At 46.3% G+C, this 20,626-nt stretch overlaps 1 protein-coding gene across 5 annotated transcripts in view; it reads right to left on the bottom strand.

The window, feature by feature from the left end:
* Nucleotides 1-17,912, bottom strand: part of HPCAL1 (hippocalcin like 1) — a 66,178-nt gene extending 48,266 nt beyond the window's left edge. For 2 of the 5 annotated variants that reach the window (XM_082047460.1, XM_082047459.1), the window contains exons 1-2: nucleotides 17,606-17,912; nucleotides 1,600-1,646 (exon numbers count right to left, since the gene is read on the bottom strand). The gene's annotated coding sequence lies outside the window, so the exon portion shown is untranslated. Of the gene's footprint in view, nucleotides 1-1,599; nucleotides 1,647-10,753; nucleotides 10,864-17,605 lie in introns of those variants that run through there. The other 3 variants (XM_082047464.1, XM_082047462.1, XM_082047465.1) reach the window with 3 other exon arrangements.
* Nucleotides 17,913-20,626: the final 2,714 nt, after the last annotated feature.

Genomic DNA, 20,626 nt, shown 5'->3' with positions numbered 1-20,626 from the left:
GCCTTTACACACATGGTATTACAGTCACCAAACTCATACTCCCCTCTGCCCTCAGGAAAAGAGAGCTTGATTCATCTCTCAACATCTCAGAAAAGATCAACTGATGATTCAGGTCCCCATATAGCAATTATCAGTACCAACAGTGGGCAGGTTTATAATACAGATCTGATCGTAGCTGCGGCGCTGGGGGAGAGGAGGGGTTCATAAGCTGTTACTCACAAGAGCGTTTTGGCAAAAGGCACATGGGGTTCATGATTTAGCCTTGTAAGGCTCATGTTTTAGGGACATAAATCTTAGTCAGAAGAACCATCTGGGGTTAAATTAGCTCCCCTTATACAGAAAACATGGATAATGCAGATTATTAAGCAGGGGGCGTCTTCTTTGATAAAAGACATTTGATAACAAATACATATAAGGGGCATTAAATAAGCCCCCTATAAATGCTAAATAAGCATTTTATGGCCAAAATGAACACGTATTTAAGGTGAACACATGCACAGTACTACACACCAAACCTCAGTATGCTCCCCTGGCCTGACAAGAAACAAGCACAGATGGCTACATTTCAGCTCTATGGACACTTCAAATCAACCTGGGACTATCTGTATCAAAAGGCACCTTATCTATAGCAAATATTGTTTTGGAAGAAGGGGAAGTCCATTAGAGATTTGGGGAACACTGACCTGTAGTTCGTTAGTCAGTCTGGACACAGAAGAGCTCTAATAACTTTCATTCTGTGCACTGGGTAAATGCAACTGAAGAATAAACTTCCTGAGCAACTAATGGGTAATGATATACTTTGGTTAATCTCACTGGAAAGAAATCTAGAACTGAAAGAGGAAACAGTATGTCTTGCTCTAGAAACAACAAAAACAAACAGCAAAGAGTGCTACAGAGCAGTGTCCTGGCTGGCACTCGCCAGAAGAGATCAGCTCCACCAGAGGAAAATAAATTGCGCTGACTTACATCAGCGTAAGAGGTGACACTCTCAGTGCCACATCATCGGCATTTCTTAGCAATCTCATTCTCCCACAGTTCTTTACCAATTTAATGTTTCACTTAGTTACAAATAAGGACCTAATGAGGTGCATACAAACGAAATACATCAAAGTCTTGGGTACGGGCAGGACAAAATCAGTCACATGCAGCAGAGATTAGCACGAGTTATGCAGCTCATTTAACCCTCTAAAAGTTGCATTCCTTTAGATTAACAAACTTGGACAGAACAAAAGGAATAAACAAAACTAAGGTTGCTCTCTGACACAGAGAAACTTTGCTCCACTGGATGGTGTAGACTTTTATTAAAACATAGAGCATAATTTGCACAGATTTTCCCCAAAGTCAATTATTTAAAATATTATAAAATTTCTTTCACTAATCAAGACTCAGGAAATTCATTTTGGTGCAAATGTAAAGCTTAACACTTTGGTGCCAAACCCCTACCCAAAAATTAGCCCTGTCAGCTTTAAAATAAAAGGATGCCACAAGCTCAGCAAACACAAACTTCTGCACACAATGCAGAACAAAAAACAATACTTGTCTTTTCTATTACTAATTTAAAGAGTGTCTTGAAAAGGGCAGGCTCTGGAAAGTACTCACCACCTATCTTGGAACCTCTTCAGAGAAAGTCCTCAGGGCTTGATTGCCTGGAGGAGAAGACACAAACCAAACATGCTTTACATTACAGCTTTTTTCTAAGTGACAACCTTCCCACCTTTTTGGCCTTACCTGTGAAACTAATTTTCCCAGCTGAAAAATAAACCACAATTAGTCTGAACATGTAAAAACCCTGCACCAGTTCTTACTCTACACTGAGAAACCACTTTGTTGCCTGCATTTGCATTTTATTCTTTGTCCTGAAACAGAAAAGATCTCCCATGTTGAAAAATGCACAGATTTATCTCAAATTCAGACAGCAAATAATTCTAGCATTGAAAAAATTGCTTGAAACCACCATCCCTATTTTAAATCTATTTTGTAAAACTCATCTTACAAAATAAGTACCAAGTTCAGATTCAGAAAGTTTGCTAGGTTTATACGTCAAAATATCACTATGCCTAGATCTAAAAATAGAAGAAAAAGAAATAAAACATGAGAGAGACAGCTTCAAGTCCTCCAGAGCCATTAAGCATTGCTCTCAAAGGTTAGAAATCACTTCTCTTTCCGTCGAGCATGCTTCTCCCGAAAGCAGAGAACAATTTGCATTCCTTCAGCATCTGCCAGCTGTGAATCCTGAGGGTTCATCAGTGCTTAAGGAGTGACATATGAGAGCACCAGGGGCTCACCTGCTCCTGCAATTCCTCATCTCTCAAAGTCTGCAGTTTAGAAAATCGAAAACAAGTGATTTTCTCCCTTCCCACCCTCCCACAGGGCTGACCTTGATCTCCCCTACCACCAAGCATCCATCTCCTCCAGCCCAATGTCTCCAGCCCCACCATACCAGCTTCCTTCCTGTCAGACACTTGTCTGACCCAGTAATCTCAAAACATCTGCAAACAAAATCCCAGTGGGTTTGGGACCTTATTACAGGTGGCTCCAGCCCACCCGTAACACACACGTTTGATCTCCCCAATGCAAAACTCCAGCCGCAGAGACCCCAGACATTACCAAAGCCTCCCAACCATCTCCTTCAGCACTTTACCAGCCCTACAATAGGAGTTTCATCCTTTCATGATACTATTCAAACTCATCACCACTTGCCCTAACCCCCACAGACATGAGGCAGAGGTTTCACATTTGTCTCCTGGCAGCATTCCAGACACCGCAAACCTGTTGTGCCGATCCTTCACCTTCTCTCCAGACCACACACCCAGCCAGCTTCTTCCCATCTTTCCTCTTGGGTCCTGTTCTTCAGACCCCCACCGGCCTCTCGGTTTCTCCGCATCTTACCGCAGATGCAGGTGCCCACACTGGCTCCAGCACTCTGGTAATGCCAAAGCACCAGGAGACAACACAGGACACAGCAAGCCCATCCTCCTGTTTATGGAAGGCTCTGTCTGCTGCTGTTGGAGGAGCATGATACTGGCAAAGCGGTGCGTGACCCACCATGATCACAAGAGGCTTTTCAGTGGAGCCCCTCCAGCACCCCCGATTAGTCTGTGCTGCCAACTCATTCACCAGCAATAACTGCAGGCCCACGTTAATGCCTTCAGGTGTGAACGATGGACCTTCCAAGCTCATTTCCTGGTTTTGTCCAAAGTTCTGTGAAAATCTAATCCCTCCTCCCAAGTGCTTGTAACTTCCCCTACTTTGGTGCTACTTGTTGAGTCTGAACCAGTGTTTTATCACATGCATCAGATACAATGACCCAAGCCACAGGGTACACCTCTGCAAACCCCACCCAATACTTCTGAGCTTGATGACATACTGGAGGCAAGCCGGAGCACAGTTAGCACACCTGCATTGCACCATCCATAAGGTGAAAGTTTCACCAAAATTTCTTTTCCCTAGATTCCTTCCGAGAATCAAAACAGTGCCAAAAATTTAACTAGGACTGAAGTACGTCATCATATCATCCGCTCTCCTTCTATCCACAAGACCTGTTACCCTGCTGTAAAAGGAAATTAGGATGTCTGACATTATTTGTTCAGAATAAGCCATGCTGTTATTCATAAGCACCCAGAAAAAGATGCCTAGGTAGGAAATAATTTATTGACTTCCAGGAAAATACTGTAATAAAAGTCAGGCTGACTCTACTACAATTCCATCTCCTCCTTTTTAAAAAATTTAGTACTTTTTTTTGCCTTTTCATTGTTATGGAAACCTCACAAATTCTCCACACGTTTTCAGAAATTATCACCCAGAAGAAACTGAAAAGAACCAAAGCCAAGCAACCAGCTGAAATCCAGCTCCTTCTGCATATCATGAGAGTGAGACAAGTGTCATGGAGGTGGGTTTGGGGCCCACAAAACAAACCCTTCCTCTAAGGCCCAGAGACAACGGAATAAAAAATGAAGATAAAGAGAAAAACCCTTAAGTGAGTGCTCCCTAAATGTTTCTTTTCCTGTTTTATCCTGGTATCTTCCCTCGGCAGTGCAGATGTGAACTACATCAGTTTTCTGCTCACAGGAAGAAAGATCCAAGACTCCATGCAATTTTCTATTACTCTTTAGATCCCCAGGCAGGCAAATGTTGCAACCTGGCAGCAATACAAGCATTTAAACAAGATATTTTAGCTTCAACATCTTTTTAGGAAGAAAACCTAGTATCGTCATTTTATACAGGGATGGATGTTATCTCTCTAAACTGCCAATCCAATAAAACACAGTGGAAAGGCAAAGTAAGGACTGAATCCAATCAATGGCAAATAGGAAACAAAAAGCTCTTATGATTTCTCTTATTTGTGACTGGTACAACATCATTGTGTCTTCCCCATTCAACAAACCTCACAGAATAGCACAAGATTATTTGGCCATATTTCTATGTCAAAATAAATGGCATTTCCCAGTCCTTGGCTAGACTCTGGCATTGCAAAAGACTTTTGGAAAAAAAAATGACTACTTAAATTCTTATAACCATACAAAACCTTTGCTCCACTCTGAGGGAGTAGCGGGTCACCGGTCAGCACACGTTAATCTCTATGCTAACAGCACATGAAGTATTTAAATCCACTGCCAATTAAAAGTAAGGTATAATTGAATTAGCAGAAGCAACTTATGGCAGAAATTCAATTACAAAGCAGTATTAAAGGAAGAGATGTCAGTAACTTTTGGAGGCTGGGCAGGAAGAGGCGAGTGCATCGGAGCTGCTAGCAAAAACCTTAAGGAGGAGACTGCTCTAAAGAATCATTTGTAAAGATCCTCCTTAGAAAAAAAGCTTCATTGACAGACTGGGGAAACTAACATGACAAATGCTTTTTTTTGGACCAAGCTTTGACCTATGTGGCAGGGGTAAAACCTCCGACAGTCACACATCACCCACCCTGCCGCTCCCATGGGCACTGCAGCTCTACCATGTCCTGCAGCGTCCTCAGACCTGTCTTAGCTTGCACCAAAAGCAGGGCAGACACCTTTATTTTTCTCTTGTCTCATTTTCCAAAGTGATTTTAACCTCATTCCTTTGCTTCGAGTCACAGACATTATATATAAAGTAGATTTCCTTCTATGTGACGGAGAAGCCTCAAGTGTTGTGGGCACTTTTCTTCCTTTAATGGCCACTATTTTACCCTGCCCTGTTCTAGCCTCCATTTGTTCCCCTTTGGCTGATACTGTCCTTGATCAGTCTCGATGCTCATTACTGATTAAGGCCCTCCCACACCTCCAAGGTTCAGCTTTCATAACTGCATTAAGACAAATCAATACCGTCATTAACGTTGCTACGTTTGTGGATGGTGTGATCTGCCTGCAAACACCACACACAGCAGTGGAGATAACCCCCAGCACTACATGAAGTCTCTGCTATCCCTTATTTGCAATTTAGTTTTCAAATAGACCCTGCTATTTTATAAAAATGTGTTGTTTTTTATTTTCTCTTTTGTTTTTCTTGCAAATAAGAACTGGTGAGGGCTTGTAGGACACAAAATTTTGCAGCCCCCTTAAACGTGGGTAGTAATAGTCCATGGACAGCAAAGAAATTAATTGTCCTGTAACTTGCTCTGCCGTTGGGCTCGATGATCATTGTAGGTCCCTTCCAACTGAACTATTCTAATTTTCCTCCGGTCCCTGCCAGCCAGCCAGCTTATCAGCCACTACCTCACCTCACCTTTGGGTGTTGCACTTCTGCACACACTTGTGGATGCATCCGGAGTGCACGTGTAGCCATGCCAGCTTGATAAACTGCTCTGACCCATTCCCCCACAGCAAAGGCTCTTCCCACTCACCTCTTGCTCCCTTTCTCCTCCTCACCTTTCAGACCAGGCCCAGAAGCCACCACATCAGAGCCCACCCAGGAGCTCTCAGAGATCGTACCTCGACACATTTCTCAACCCACAGTGCAAGGAAACTCCCAGAGGACTCTGTCATCCAGGTTTGTTTTCTTTAAGGCTGCTACATCCCAGAAAAGGCATCAGCCAGTTCACCCTGTCCATCAAAGCGCTGTCACTACTCAAGATCATGGCCAACCTAAGTCCCAGGGACAACTGACACCACTCAGCACAGCTTAGAGCCCAGATGTCAGCACAGGCTCATTTCCCTTGGCTCCTGGGCAGGTTTTCCAGCCCATACAGGGTGCTAAACTAGCGATTTTGACACTGGCTAATTTTCTCCTCAATAGCCTGCTACAGCTTTGGTGTAGATACACCTCAGGCCGTGCGTGCTCTGAGGGGATGGTACTGCTGAGGGAGATTTCTGTTGTGTCAAAAGAATAAACTGCTGTCCCTCCTTCTCTCTGCCTCAGATACAGGTACTGGCACCTCTCCTGTTACCATTTCACCAAAGCAAGGTGCTTGCAAAACTCCCAGAAATGTATTATAATCCATTCACTCCAATAGGAAACTGACATACGGAGACCCTACAGCCTCCCCAGGAACACCTCAGGAGGCGCACGGTTACGTCAGAGACTGAATGTTAAATCAGAGATTGAATGTCACTCCCTCAGCCCATGGACACCAGCTGAGGCACAAGTGCATCAGCTCTGGTAGCAGACAGAAGATACCCCCCATACCTGCTTCCAGCTGTCACCACAACCATAACAACAGTGAATCTCAACTTGAATGCATCAAGCTGGGCATATGCACTACAACAGTTCCAGAGCCCAAAACTCTCAGTTAAAGTTCGCAGTAGTCACTGTAGCAAAGCGCCACTTCTCATAGGCGAGACTATAACCACACGGGTGCCAGAGCACAAAAGAAACACCAAGCAGGTACAGCATCAGGAAACAGCAAAAGGGAGGAGTTCAAGACATTCTTCAGAGGCCATCTTTGCTTATTTGGAGCACCTCCTGCACCTGAACAGACTTGGGCTCCCAGGAAACTTTGATTTCTCATGCTGTAAAGCAGCCTGCATTTTCAGATGTGCAACTCCTGCCAGCTCTCTGCCTTCAGGCTTTCTCCCTCTGCAGTTTTTTTGGACAACTTCCCAACACAAGTTTTTACAACCTGAAGCCTGTTGCAGCATCACCAGTACCTACATTTGCTCACGAAGCCACCCTGACACAGCTTGGTGAATTTAACCTGTAACAGTGAGGTGAAATGCAAAACCAGGTCCACCTCTCAGCAGAGAAAACAGACCAATGAATGGTAGATATTGTACCATCAAAAACAAACAAACAAAACCAACAACAAACCAAAACAAAACAAAAAACACAGCAGGGAGAGTGAGGCTGCTGGGTGTTGCGGGATCCTCCTGTATGCCCTAGCAAAAGACTCTTTTCCGTCAGTCTCCCTTGGCACTCAGGTCAATCAAGTAAGTCAACAAGTTCTGAGAGCATCACAAGATGTTTACCTGGGTGCTTAAATGTAAACTGTGCAGGACAGTAAGAGACCTAAGTCTCTGTCTGGCAGGCTGTTTGTGACTTGTGCTCCTACCCAAGCGGGAACATCACGCCTTAGCTGTGAGATGTCAGAGTTGGGCTCACAGGAGTCACAGAAATCCTATCAAAGTAATGCAGCTATCCCCTCAGCTTTTACTGGGGGATTTCAGGAAACACTCCATGCTGCCCCACACATCTCCACTGCATGCCTGCCATGCTGGAGCTCTCTTTACAGCATAGAAACACTTGGAGTACAACCCCAAAAGCTTGAATCTAAATTAGTAGATTAGGTCTAAGTGAGTAACCTATTCCACATCTCTAAAAACCCCACTCTGAGCATTTCCAAAAGTTTATTTATTGAACACAGCTGCAATGTAGCGGTTATGCCATTGACAGAAGAACAGCCTGAAGTGTGCACTACAAGAACCTTATCTCTGGCTGATGCTATCATAACACAAACAGTCACCCCTGCCAGATTCTGGGGAACAACAGGGAAAGCAACAGAAACTGAAAGAAGCCCATGCAAAGAAGAAACCTCCACACCAATAAGGCCCATCATGAAAAACATCATGGCCTACACCACCACAGATTCATCTTGTGGGAGGCAGATGCTATTCCTCTGGCTTTTGAGGAGTTTTAATCACCTCAGCTCAAAGCTGCGGAATGTACTTCTGCATTGCACATCGGTTTTGGCTCCAGTCCCTCCTGCTAACAGACCCTCTCACAAGCTGGCCAACAGCCTTTGGCTACTGTGGATGACCATGCCATGATGCCTCGCTTCCGAGGAGTGAGGAAGCTGTACAAACACCTCCTTTGCCCACTTCAATGAGTAATTAACATCTGCAGTCCTTAGTACAGTTTTACATAAGCAAAGCTATTTGGCTTATTAAACACAGCCCACACTTGGGTTCCAGAAAACCAACTGAAAGGAAACCACAACAGGGTAAGGAAGCTTTACAAATTCAAGGGTAAGCAAAGGCTTTTTCAGGACAGCACTCGGGCTACAACTAGAAGCTAAGCTGGGTAAGTTGATGTTATCACAGAACTGATTGCCAAAGGAAGCTGTATAAGCTCATGGGCTGCACTAAATTCCCCTACAAGTTGCATTTGCATGAAAGAAGGAAAGGCAGGTATGAAAATTCAAAGACTCCACCAACTAAATGCATTACATTTTATTTAACCTTATTTAAATTGTCAAAGCAAGATGAATTATTTTCACTTAAATATTTTCTCTTACTAAATTACAGGGTGGTTTTGGTGGATTTTTTATTTTTTCCCAAAAAGGCTATTGACAACAACAATATACTCTCTGGTCTGACTTGCACATAAGCCATCAGCACATAGTTAAAAAGGATACAGGCAACTGGGGACAGAACAGTGCCAGTTATTCACTCTATTTCCTCTTTTAAACTTTTTTCCAAAACAATTAACTAAATTATGTCATTATACATTCATTGTCCGGGAAGTTTCTCTCTTCCCCTTTTTAGCCTCCTTTTCAGTTGCATTTCCCTGCTCCACAGGATGCTGTAAACTAAACATCACATTCAAGTTGCACAATAAAGATTTGGGAGGAATGGAGTGAATAAGGAAGGTCATGGGAAGGGAGGTATCTGCTAAAATAAGATTTCCTAAGCAGCTACACAAGACATAGTTTCAACTGCCTTTTATTAAAGGAGATAGCAAATTTTTATCATTCAATATATGAGGTTAAGGGACATAACAGACCAGTAGTACAAAAATTTTCCAGGGACTGAATGAAGCCAGAATTTATTCAAAAAACAAATTACAGTGATAAATGCTGTTATGGCACAGCCAAGATGCCTCATATAACCTTAACACTCTCTGCATATTAGAGCTCCTTTTACACTACATAAAACCACACTCCAGCTACAGAACATGCAGCTGCGTTTAAATTATCACAAACTAGTGCTCCTGGGCAGATCATTTATTCATTTAAAAAATGTACACATTCTCATATGCATAATTACAAGGGGAAAACCACCTTGAAAGCAAAGCAAAAACCAGATGCACCGGTCTTAACCTCTAGAAAGCTGGAAAAGCAACATTAAGAGCAAAACTTCCTGTACATGCCAACCACAGCTTTAGAGGCTGTAAAATATGAACCTCAGGTAACAAAAGTTTTTTCCAGGAGGCTGATGGTCTCCCCTGCTGCGCCAGTTCAGGCTGCCGCTTGCCCTCCTGCATCCCACAGCTCACCCTGGCATAGGCTGTCCCGGCACCACTAAGGGACGTGGAGATGGGCTTCAACCAGCAGCAGGGGTCCCTGAAACACAGACTGGAGAAGTCCTCGTCAGGAGCTGCAGGGACCCCTGGATGACAGCACTGGAAGTCCCTTCCTCTTTATATCAGGTGGAAACCATGACTGACAAGTGATCAACCTGAAGTCTACACTTTGGGATCTGTCATCATTGCTATACTGGTTAGGGATTTTTTCCCTCTCCTTCCACTGCTGACTGACATTAAGAAACACATTTAAATGGAAGCTTGGTGTGGATAGCAGGGTAAGCTGGGGGAGGAAAAGAGGCAAGTGGTGGCAAACGGGCACCCTGCAGACCCCATGTTACACCAGCCACAGGCTCTGGCCAGAGCCACAGAACCTGGCACAGGGATGTGACAAATGCTGTCAGAGAAAGAAGTGGCATCAGTGGCCAGCCCTGAGGAGCTCAGCCTGCAGCACCACCTGCACATCTTCCTTAGGTCAGAGTCTGCCCAAACACTGGGCATGAGGCAGCAAGTGGGCTCTCGTGGAAAGCAGAAGGCACAAGATTATATCCCTCATGATATTTAAAAGCCACTGATGGTTTGTCTTTCCATCTAATGACTGTTACACCAGGAGGTGGCTCATTACAAACCCTGAGCATGCATTAATATTCATTAGTCAGCCCTGCCTTTTAAATGCATACAGCTCAAGAATATTAAAACTTCCCCCGAAATGTTTTTGCAACGCTTTAATGAAACTGAGTAAGCAATGCAGAGCATTTTTGTTAGAAATATGCCTCCTCACCAAGTGTAAAAGGCCATCAAGCCCATTAATGAGGCATACAAGACCTCAGCACCACCCACAGGCACCAAACATCTGAAAACAAAGCTCAGCACCAAGATGCGGTTAACTCAGAATGTCCCAACATGAATGGGACTAGCGAACACCCGTCTGTGAAGCTCCTGGCCCCCAGAAGACAATGGTTAAGCCAAATGCCAAGAAAGAAGATCCCTGAACATGTCCTGCAACAAGACAGGGCCCTGGAAATAGCCAGCAAGGGCACCTTCACTTCCAAACCATGCCTTCTGAATTACACCCAGAAAAACGAGCACTCAGTGAACTCACTTGTTTCTGGTGCTATCAGTTTGTAACAGCTTGCCTCACTTACAGGACAGGACTTCTGGAAAGCTGCTGCACACACTTTGCCAAAAGCCTGCAGACAGCCCCTGTTGGGGGTGATGAAAGACACGGGCAGACACCAGGAGATCTGAGAGAGAAAAAAAAAATCACAGTCAGTGCGGCTGAGAAGCTCAGATCTGGCAAAACCTGCATGCAGCAACACATTTTGTCAGAAGAGAGATCCCCTATGGTGACAAGCACAGTGATTGCTTTGGTTCTCCACTTTGGAGGATCTGGCGGTACCTTGGCAGGCATTGGCGATGGGATTTTCTTCTGCAAAGACTCCTCTTCTCCTCCCAGCTGAGTAGGGAGATGTTACCAGAGTCACAGATTCCTCCTCCTGCAGCTGCAGGCTGCTTTGAAGGGATGTTCACCATCTGAACAGGATGAGACAGGCTCTTTGCTCCTTCACAAACTGCCACCAGGGTCAGGAGGTTTCCCACTGGGACATGCCCAGACAGACCAGTCAGCCTGCAGGTTCAGGGCATCCTTAAGGAGATGGGAGAGGAAGACTAGAGGATGCATTAAAAAATAAAGGATAGTCTCCCCTCACTTTGCAGATCTCCTGAGGAAAGCACAGCTCTTAGTAAAAGAGCTTTAGGGCCAGTTTTAGGAATGAATGCCATTTTAAGAAGCACGACATGAGCAGGACAGAAAATTGTAGCTGGAGTCTACAGTCTCATTTATTTTCAGATTATTACTACAGCACCAATTACCCTCAGCTGGAATGAAATCCAATTTCCATTTAAAAAAAAAAAAAAAAAAAAAAAGAAAAAAATCTCCTCTCCTGACAACCTGAGAAAGGGTCTCAGTCATCACTGAGAGTGCAACACCCAGCAAACCCCCTCAGTCAGTGAGTTACCAACAGCACGGGGGCCAACTGAAAGGAAAAGGTCTCCCATAACTGATTTCAGTGGGTTTCTCCTTGTCAAACCTAAGCCAAGGAGAAGAATTTGCTATGGGATTTGGGGGAATCAGGTTCCTTACACCAGGGACATGCTTGGCTTGACATCTGCCACACACCACTGGATGTAGCCATCCAGGCTTCACTGCAGAAAGCCAGGAGAGAAGTAGGACACTGGTACATGCTCATTCCGCTCATTCCCAATTTAAATGGTTCTGGATTTCAGAAATTTGTCACCAAAAAATGATTGTCAAGTATAGGCATTTCCAAGCCCCACTAGATTTTACATAAGTGCCTCCTTCAACAAACTCTTACACACAGAAGCACCCGTTTTCTGGAAAGCCCCCCAGAATCCCTCTGAATCAAAGCTGACTTACATGAGCACAAGAGCAATAAAACTCAGCTCATCAAAAGTCAAAGCAGTGTCTAATCACAGAGGACCTTTTATGCTGAGTACACTTTCTTCTCCCCACTCCTCCATACGGCAACTCCGGCTCTCTCGGCACGAGAGGAGCTTCAGAAGGACAGACACCAGGGAGAGAAGACAGAGAAGTGACACAAGACAGAAGGGTATCGACCATTGAAGAAGAAACTCGAATGAACAGTAGAAGCTCTGGCTTGCTCCTGGACGATGCTTTGACCACTCTGTGGAGAGGCCTGTGATACCCACTGGCCAGGAAGCCCCTGCCAGGTCTGCAATCCCAAGACCAAGTTCTAAGCCTTCCTTTCAGCTCTGGCGAAGGGGATACAGCGTTTTCAAGACTATTCTAACATATTTAACAGATGTTGCTTCTAGGCCCTTTCCCAAGCACCACAAAGTATGCTTGCTTTCTTTCAAGCACACATTTCGTAATTCAAGTCAGTGCTAATGGTTATGCATCCACAGCATCCTCCCTTGTAACTCCCACTCCCCTCTCACGTGCAAGCAGCTCCCATCAACCAGCCCCAAACTATCCTCCAAAGGAAAGTCTGCTTCTCCCTAGATAAATTTCAAGAAACACAAAGTGATGTCTTTGGAAAAACAGCATTTACCTGATAACAAAAAGAAAAAAAAAAAAAAAAAGCCTCACTAAAGAGAAAATGGAAAGGACGCCCTGCAAACGCTAACTGGCTTTGACGGCGGCTATCTGCAGCACGACCAAAAGCAGCGAGCTTTCCCTCCTCACACCACGGGCGAGCTGCCAAGAACAGAGCATCCTGCGCACAATGCCCTTTAGAAATAAAAAAAGAAATGTGAAAAAAAAAATCCTGCTACCTCCAAGCTAGCCTGTGCGAAGCAGAGGTGAAGAAGAGCGGCATAGGAGGAAGGCTCACAGCTCGCCCACACCCCAACTCCCAGCCCCCCCAAGGCATTTCTTTTCCTCCCTCCTCCCACCGCTGCCACCCCCGCCTATTCTAAAATGACTTTGCATGAGCCACATGCCAACATTCAAGCATCAGTGAGATATATTTCCTTATTCCGTGCCCAAGCTATACCATCCATCATATGCTTGCATTTTCAAGAAATTACAAGAATTTGAGGTTTGCACACCAGAAGATACACACGTGTGCTCCTTCTCCCCAGGGCACTCACTATGAAATGTTTCTTGCGCTTCCACTGGTGGGAAGTACACTCCCGATGCTGGCACGCTGCATGGTTGGGGAATCAAAAACAAACCCCTTTGCCACTCCGACTAGTCCACCGGTTAATTCATTATGATAAACCCATTGTCCAAAACAAAAACACATTTTAATTGCTAAACCAGCTGCCCAAGTTCAGCTGTTGCTCTTGGCAGGCAGGTCAGGATCTCAGTACGTCTCATGTTCAGCAAGCATCTCTGTAGGTGCAAGCCATGCCCTCCACCCTTGAAGTGTCCAGGTGTCCCTTTCACCCATATCCAGTGTTTTCCATCCCAAGCAGATATTCAAAGGGATTACCATGAGCTCAGAACACCTCTCTGAATACACTAAGCTTATAGCAACTGAAAGACTAGCAAACATCCCTTTTTTTTTTTCCCCAGTTGTTAAAGATACATCTAACCAGCTGTACCCTTTCCCATTTAGGCAGCCTGATCTCCCTTGAAAAGAAAGGGCAGAAAAATAAAATAAAGCTAAAATATATGTGAAGTCATCAAAAAAACTGGCAGAAGGTCTCAAACACTGGTGCGTGAACCGTGTGTAACTATAGCTACATCTAAGTTTTGTTGCTGTTTTTTTTTACCCAGACAGATTTCAAGTAGATTGTGTTGCTTGACACAGGCGGTTCAATCATCGGGAAACATGCAGCGTGCAAGAGAAAAGCTGTCCAGGTTGTAGCTGGCGTATTTTGTGCAGATCGCTGCTGGCGTGGGTTTCCACAGTATCTCAACTAACACAGATCACCAGGGAGATTTCCTTAAACCACTTGCTGCTTTCTTTGACTTTAATAAGATACACACCTACAGGACAAGAAACATTGAAACAGACAAAGTACAATTGCCATCTTTTCTACCCTAGTTATTCAGAGGTATCTAAAAACCTACTGTGTGAATGATAAGCAGCATTTCTTAATAATAATAAAGGCATATTTCATGTAGTGCAATCCAGAAGAAGGGCAATATTTCTTAGATTATGAGATGAATCCCTCCCCCCCAGCTCCTGCCTACTAATTCCAGTGCAATCAGTGCAGGAAAATGCATAATTCATCCCGCAGTCAATCCTGTGGGTCTCCCAGTCATTAAGCAAAATAACACTGAACTTCCAGAAAGGTCACATTTCCAGGAGCTTCAGCTGAAGAATATTCTCTCATCCACTGAAAGACTCAGGGAGATAGGGTAAGGGAGCTCCGTCATGCAGTATATGCCACCATTGTTTAAGGATTCACAACTGCTTTTCTATTGGAGTGCGACAACAGGCAAAAGATATTTATCCAGGGAAGTCAAGAAATGCAGAAATCAATTAGCAGGTGAGCAAAACACAACTGACCCATTAAAGCTTTTATACAGCAAAAGGTTGACAAGTGAAGACAATTGTTTGCATTTGTTATATTCTCAGGATGGTAGAGAATTATTGGAACAACAGAAATTTCAGGCATTGATTTTAAACACTTTCTGATCATAAAAGCTAAAACCCAATAATTTTTCTAGAGCAAAACCCTCCACCATTCATGGGTAAGATCCCACACAATACAGTAATACAGTCAACATGAGCTAAGATAAATCACCTCTTACTAAAATAAATTTAACTTCAGTTTGAGCTAAGTTCTGTGAAGATGCTGAAGTTGGACATGAACTATCTTCTAATACAAAAAACCAAAGAAACTGATCCCTCACACAGACATTATGGGAAGCATTCTAGGAACATGAGGAAAAGCACATTTGAAAAAAGAAAAAACAAAGTCTGTTTTTCTTCCATTCACTAGAAAACATATTGCATTTGTTACTGAATCTGACCTAAAAGTCATGCTTGTTGGAAGGACCAGCAGTTCTTTGGAAAAGCGTGAGAGCCTCCTCCCATGAGTATCAGTGCATCTTGCATACGCAGACAGCACAACCTCATTCCTAACAGTCTTGTGTCACTAAAAGCAAGGAAAAAAAAACATATAGAATTTTATTTCAGACTGCCCCCTTGGTCTACCAGCATTCTTCTCTCACATCAAAGTAACTGACACTCAAAAGAACACTGTCTTGCTCGAAAGAAAAATAAAATTATGTTGCATTTCTAATCCCAGATCACATGCTTTCTTTTTTTTTTTTTTTTTTTTTTTTTCCCCAGAGTCATAATCCAAATTTAATGTTGCTTGGTCTACAAAGTAATCTCTATCATCAGCTCTCAGCAACTGGCCCATGCTGTTGCCATGCCCATGAACTGGGGCTGCAGGCCCGTGGTGCCAGCTGCGACACACAGCGAGCAAAGCATCGCCTGCACCGACACAGCGACAGCCTCATCTGAGAACTCAAAAGGTTCGTCTACACTTGCACAAGTTCCTGCTGGTGCAAGCACCCAGCCGCAAGGGCAAACCCCGCTCCTGCAGCTGGCAGAACTCTTCTCACCGTTGCAGTTCCCTGAATGGGCTAAACTATGCCAACAAAAAGCACTTTCTTTGCCAGCGGAGCTGACTCCTCAGCAGAGCTGCTGCCAGCGTTGCGACAGCCACTCTACAGCGGCACGTGTTTTTTTCTCCTCCTAGTTTTCTACGCTTCCATCTCTACACAGAGAAACCCTACATTCAAAGCAAGATACAAAGAAAAAACAGAAAACAGATGTCAGGAAGAAGCAATCCATGCCCTGATGGCTGGCCAGTATCTCCCTAGCTGACCTAAGGGAAGATGTGTGGAGATTATCTGCCTTTTTCCCCGAGCCTCACCACACTAGATGAAATCAAATACATGCAGTTGTAAGATCCTTTCACCTGAATCGAAAGGCTCCCAATCCAAGCACCTGAGAAGAGCCGAGACACCAGAAGTGAGGCAGATACTTGTCCCCAGAGCAGTCAGGGCCTCACACGGGCTCCTCTCTGGCTCTGCTCCCCAGCTGCTGTGGGAAGCACCGCTGATGCTGGTGGGACCACACACAGGACATTATCACACCAGTGGGCTGCTGAAATAGTCTCCTGGTCTTTGCTCGAGTTCCACAGACAGGAAGACCTTTTGAACGTGAACCCATACAAATGGTTCCTATCGGAAAAACTGCAAAATATTTTGGGGAGGGAGTAATTAATTCCTCCTTTCCTTCCTCCAAAGAAAATTCAACCTCCCTACCAGATTTTCACTTGTGAGTGGGATTACAGAATAACGCAAAGTTCCAGTGCTTGCCTATATCTGTGAAAAAACTCACAATTTTGTCATAAAGTCATAAAATACCCAGCTGCGAGTAGCAGACACAGACCTACTGAACACCCAGCTGTTTTTCTCAGCAAACCTTTTCATTCCAGATGATGCATTACACGACCTTTTCCCAACCAAGCAGAAACTTATTTGCATGGAAACTCATTTATAAACACACTTGCCTTGTTTTATCCCCTATTTCTTGCGATTCTCGGTACTCCAACAGCTATTGTGCACGGGAGCCCCGCGCTCTGGCGGGTCCTCAGGCAGTTGGATGCAAACCATAGCTGGCAGACGCCTTTGCTGCCACGACCTCGCAGAAGCTGGGTGTCCACCCCTTACCTCGGCTTTAGGGGACTGGGGTGACCTCGGCTACAACCATCTGGCCTGCAGCACGGCCCCAGACACCTCCCAAGGGAGGAGACAGCCAAAAAAGCCTATTTGCCAGAGGCAAATGCCAGCATCTTTCAGAGGCCGTTTGGGAAGGTGGCAAATAGGAAGTCCGGATCTGAAGGAGTTGACTCAAAGCGCCCTGCAACATTCATGCGGCGGGAACTTCGCCGAGTAAACCATTAACCACCATGCAGCAGAGCTGCGTAACTCCCTTCAGCATCAGGCGAGACTCACACACACCCCCGATACACACGCGGGCTGCATGTGTATAGGTACACGCACATATATACGTACAGATATACACATACAGGGAAAAAGACATACAAATACACACATACATATATTTTTTTCCGAGGGCAGGGGAAAGCGCAGGCACTCCCCACTGCTCGGGGCGAGGCGGGCGCTGCCACCGCAGCCCCGCAGCGACGGCGCTGGAGGGATCCGCTCCGCATCCCCCGACGGCGAAGGGGGCGCCCACTCCGCTCCGCACACCGCGGAGCTGTAAGAGATGCGAGGAGCGCACCGCGCCCGCAACCCAGCCAGGGTCTTTCCAACCCTCGCTCCCCAAAAATACCCCCAAAAAAATTAGAAAAGCACCCCACCCCCCGCCCCAGCGCCTCTCCTCTCCAGTCCCCACGGCAGGAGAGCGCAGCGCGGCTCTTCCGCAGCCCCACCGAAGTTTCCGCGGGTGGCAGCGGGGCAGCCCCAGCCCCTTACCCGGCTGGCGGAGCGCGGTCCCCCGGCGGTGTGGGAGCGGCGGCGGCGCTGGGCGGGGGCGCGGCGGCTTCCTGGGAGCTACAACTCCGCGGCGGCGCCCGGGCGAGCCGCGCGCCTGCGGAGCGGCGGCGAGCGGAGAGGAAAAGAGGAAATGAGCGGGAGGCGCATTGGAGGGAGGGGGAGGAAGGAGCCGTCGCCGAGGGACTGGGGAGAGCGAGGGACGGAGCTCAACTTCCCCGGTGGGGCAGCGGGCGCGCCGGGGGGCGGAGCGCACCGCGCCGCTGCTCCGCGGCCGCCCCGCGGCGTGCGCAGCGCCGAGCCCCGCGTAGGGGCGGCCCGTCCGCCGCCGCCGCCGGCGCTCCCGCCGAGCCGGGCCACTTGGTATCGCCCTGCCCGCCTCCCCGGGCCGCCGCCGGGCAGGAAGTGCGGGGCAGCGCGGAGAGGCGGCTCCACGGGGCTGCGCGCCCGCGGGTGGGGTGCGTCCGCCCCGCCGGCACCGCCGCCGGCCTCGTCCGCGACGTGGGCATGGGGAGGGAGTGGAAGAAAGTTTGGATTTTTCCTGTTTGCTTTTGTTTTTCCTTTTTTTCTCCTCCCTTTTTTTTTTGTTTAAATCCCAAAGGAAATAAACGATGGAGCAGGACTCTCGTGGCACCAGCTCACACCAGCGCGGCTGGAGGTGGCAAGTTCTCGGTGCGCGGAGCGGCCGCTGGAAGCGAGCACAGCAGCCTCACAACACACCCCACGCCGCCCTACTGAGCAGGAGAATGCGGACAAGTCCCCCCGCCACCCAAAGTGTTCCCTAGCAAGGCAGACAGAGGTACAGGTGCATGCGGTGCAGGCAGTCTGTGGCTGGGTGTAGCCCCACCCGGCTAGAGACGGGCACTGGCGGTTCTGTGTGAGACGTGAACTCAGACTGTTTACCCGTGTACCCCATCACAAAATGGAGGGCATTTAGGGATTGCTGCTAATCTGCTTCCCGAGGGAGGTAATAGGAAGCGTTGCTCAGAAATACGGCCTACAGCACAGACAAAGAAGTGAATCTTCCCATTAGGATATTTCCTGCCCACCCCCCATCCCAGCTCGTGCCTAGCACATTTTCAAGTCAAAAATGTAGGGAGAATTTAATATAGTTGCCACTGTGCCTTATCGGTAGCTTTCAGTCTGCCTCCCCTTACAGGAGACTAAGTGAGCACATTCAGTGCAGTCGCAAGATAAGAACTGAATAAAGCTGAAATCAAGGCCACATTAGGAAAAAGATACTTAAAAGATTTCAGCGACAAACCTTGGGAGGCAAGCGGGGGTGGGAACAAACAGAAAAATCCCACCACCACCACCAAAGCAGCAGTTTTTCAAAGCTTATCTCTGTACCAAGTCCAGCAGATTTTTATAAGGACAGAAAAAAAAAAAAAAGCACCAACCTTTTACATATAGTCCAAAGCTTGAATACATTGAAACTGAATACATAGATGCAAAGAGATGAAACTGTTATCAACAATAACCATTTTCTCCAAGGCCTTTCAGAAATAGTTCAGCCATTCTGCCAGCTTAAAAAAAAAATAAATAAAAAAAAAAAATAAAAATGTCAGCCCAAGGCAAAGAACAAGCTTAGAAACTAAAGAACCTGAACAGTTAAAGCTAGAAGCAACTTGACCAGGAACATATAATGGAAAACTGTATGCAACCACCAGCACTGCCAACTTCACATACTTGGAGCTGGGTTCTCCTTGCAGGAGATGATTACATGTGTGTAATCCCCTTGATTTCCCCACAAACCCTCCCCTGCCTGAGCTTTGCCCATGTAAGCGCAGTGACCGTGGGGATGGGGCGGTGGCTCCTGCCATACCTCTCCGGCTGCACTGCCAGAGAGGGCGGTGGCATGGGTGACAACTCTACCCACCCAGGAATAGGTGACAACTGAGCACATACCTACTTGAGGCCTGTGCCAAGACTTACAGTCCTCTGGTGAGATGAGGCAGTCTATGGCACTCAATCCCACTTTCTTTTTTAACATGGGTTCACCCAGCAGCGTCAGCAGCAGCGGGTTTTTCTCTGCACAGTGCTGCCCCACGTCCTCCAACATGCAGGTGGAGAGATGGGACCTGCAGCCGTGGCTGGAGGCTGCAGCGGTTCCTTGCAGGGTTGCCCTAGTTCCATGGAGCTTGGCGGCTGCGAGCGCCCTGCCCTCGGTTTGGGGTGATACTCAGGTCAGTGTCCCCGTGCTGCACTGTCCCCATTCAGCACCATGCTCAAATGTTTCCAGAGCTGCCTATGCTGGGAGACTCACAGATGTTTTATGACTGATGGGTACTCACTTGAGAAGTCCCTGGGGCTGCTCCTCTCTTCAAGCTGTCCAGTATTCTGTATATCATCCCACGATCAATCACATAAATACTGGAAATAATGCTACATTGAGCAGCTATTAGGAACACACAAGAACCAAATGAGGCATTACTATCATTTATACCCAACTTATTTCTTTAAGAACTGCACCTTTCCAGCTGTGACTAGTAGGTACAAGGTGGTGCAGTTCAGGTAGATAACCAACCAAAAAACCACCGCAAACATTTCAGATTATTTTGAGTATTAATACTATATAATGAGCAATTCCTGAGTTACAGAAACTCTTTGGGAGACAAGGAAGGCTGACCTTAGAAAGTCATTGGCTGCTCACAAACGATCTGAGATAAAAAGAAGCTGCAGATACATTCCGGCAATGAGTTTTCGAGGGCTGCTGCTCCCACTCTGCAGCTTCCCAGCTCTGCTCTCCTCTTCAGAGAATGTTGCCATGTGAAAACAGTCAAGCCCTGCACTTGCAAGTTAAGATCCATATGCAGGCAGTTGCTTTCTCATATTATGCACTTAAGTGTGTACTTGAGCATACTACTGCAGGAACGTCATGTCCTGTGAAAGCAGGCATATTTGCAAGATTGGTCCCTCTGGGTGTATGTGGCTTATCTGAAGTTCATATTTTGATAGCCGTGTGTTCATTAAGCCTATCTGTAATACTCCTGTGATGACCTG

This window comes from Streptopelia decaocto (genome assembly GCF_964273445.1).
Source record: "Streptopelia decaocto genome assembly, chromosome: 3".
In the NCBI taxonomy this organism is placed as follows: domain Eukaryota; kingdom Metazoa; phylum Chordata; class Aves; order Columbiformes; family Columbidae; genus Streptopelia; species Streptopelia decaocto.
The sequence above is the reverse complement of the archived record's forward strand: the minus strand, read 5'-3'. Positions and strand labels throughout refer to the sequence as shown.